Source organism: Dendrobates tinctorius, unplaced genomic scaffold (genome assembly GCF_039654945.1).
Source record: "Dendrobates tinctorius isolate UK_male_01 unplaced genomic scaffold, ASM3965494v1 ptg000123l, whole genome shotgun sequence".
Classification (NCBI taxonomy): Eukaryota; Metazoa; Chordata; class Amphibia; order Anura; family Dendrobatidae; genus Dendrobates; species Dendrobates tinctorius.
The window spans coordinates 3,298,732-3,300,694 of NW_027361791.1; positions in this window are offsets into that span (position 1 = coordinate 3,298,732).

The following is a 1,963-nucleotide window of genomic DNA, read 5'->3' on the forward strand; positions in this document are numbered from 1 at the left end:
CACAACCAAGGTATACTCGCCGTCCTCAGGGTTTGGGGGACGTTTAGCGCAGAAAAGAACAAACTTATTAAAATTTAGATTTAAAGGGATCCTGTCAGCAGGATTGTGAACAGTAAAGTACAGACAGTGTCAGGTCTACGCTGTTATACTGATTAAAATGAGGTGACCTGGGTGATGAAATGCATCTTGTGGTTGTTGTGTAATCTGTATTTGTAAATTTCAGTTATTGAGATTCTGGTGCTCCGGGTGTTTGTGGGGTTACAAAAAAAAGGTTTGCATTCATCAAAATGGTGCCTGTGCTGTAGTAAAATACATGACTAATATCAATATGTAGACATGTGTAAGGGGTTGAGAGTCTTACCCCTTTAAACCCCCATGTTGCTGTTGTACTTGTATACAGTGGGGAAAAAAAGTATTTAGTCAGTCAGCAATAGTGCAAGTTCCACCACTTAAAAAGATGAGAGGCGTCTGTAATTTACATCATAGGTAGACCTCAACTATGGGAGACAAACTGAGAAAAAAAAATCCAGAAAATCACATTGTCTGTTTTTTTTTTTTCATTTTATTTGCATATTATGGTGGAAAATAAGTATTTGGTCAGAAACAAAATTTCATCTCAATACTTTTGTGATATATCCTTTGTTGGCAATGACAGAGGTCAAACGTTTTCTGTAAGTCTTCACAAGGTTGCCACACACTGTTGTTGGTATGTTGGCCCATTCCTCCATGTAGATCTCCTCTAGAGCAGTGATGTTTTTGGCTTTTCGCTTGGCAACACGGACTTTCAACTCCCTCCAAAGGTTTTCTATAGGGTTGAGATCTGGAGACTGGCTAGGCCACTCCAGGACCTTGAAATGCTTCTTAAGAAGCAACTCCTTCGTTGCCCTGGCGGTGTGCTTTGGATCATTGTCATGTTGAAAGACCCAGCCACGTTTCATCTTCAATGCCCTTGCTGATGGAAGGAGGTTTTCACTCAAAATCTCACGATACATGGCCCCATTCATTCTTTCATGTACCCGGATCAGTCGTCCTGGCCCCTTTGCAGAGAAACAGCCCCAAAGCATGATGTTTCCACCACCATGCTTTACAGTAGGTATGGTGTTTGATGGATGCAACTCAGTATTCTTTTTCCTCCAAACACGACAAGAAGTTGTGTTTCTACCAAACAGTTCCAGTTTGGTTTCATCAGACCATAGGACATTCTCCCAAAACTCCTCTGGATCATCCAAATGCTCTCTAGCAAACTTCAGACGGGCCCGGACATGTACAGGCTTAAGCAGTGGGACACGTCTGGCACTGCAGGATCTGAGTCCATGGTGGCGTAGTGTGTTACTTATGGTAGGCCTTGTTACATTGGTCCCAGCTTTCTGCAGTTCATTCACTAGGTCCCCCCGCGTGGTTCTGGGATTTTTGCTCACCGTTCTTGTGATCTTTCTGACCCCACGGGGTGGGATTTTGCGTGGAGCACCAGATCGAGGGAGATTATCAGTGGTCTTGTATGTCTTCCATTTTCTAATTATTGCTCCCACAGTTGATTTCTTCACTCCAAGCTGGTTGGCTATTGCAGATTCAGTCTTCCCAGCCTGGTGCAAGGCTACAATTTTGTTTCTGGTGTCCTTTGACAGCTCTTTGGTCTTCACCATAGTGGAGTTTGGAGTCAGACTGTTTGAGGGTGTGCACAGGTGTCTTTTTATACTGATAACAAGTTTAAACAGGTGCCATTACTACAGGTAATGAGTGGAGGAAAGAGGAGACTCTTAAAGAAGAAGTTACAGGTCTGTGAGAGCCAGAAATCTTGATTGCTTGTTTCTGACCAAATACTTATTTTCCACCATAATATGCAAATAAAATGAAACAAAAACAGACAATGTGATTTTCTGGATTTTTTTTTCTCAGTTTGTCTCCCATAGTTGAGGTCTACCTATGATGTAAATTACAGACGCCTCTCATCTTTTTAAGTGGT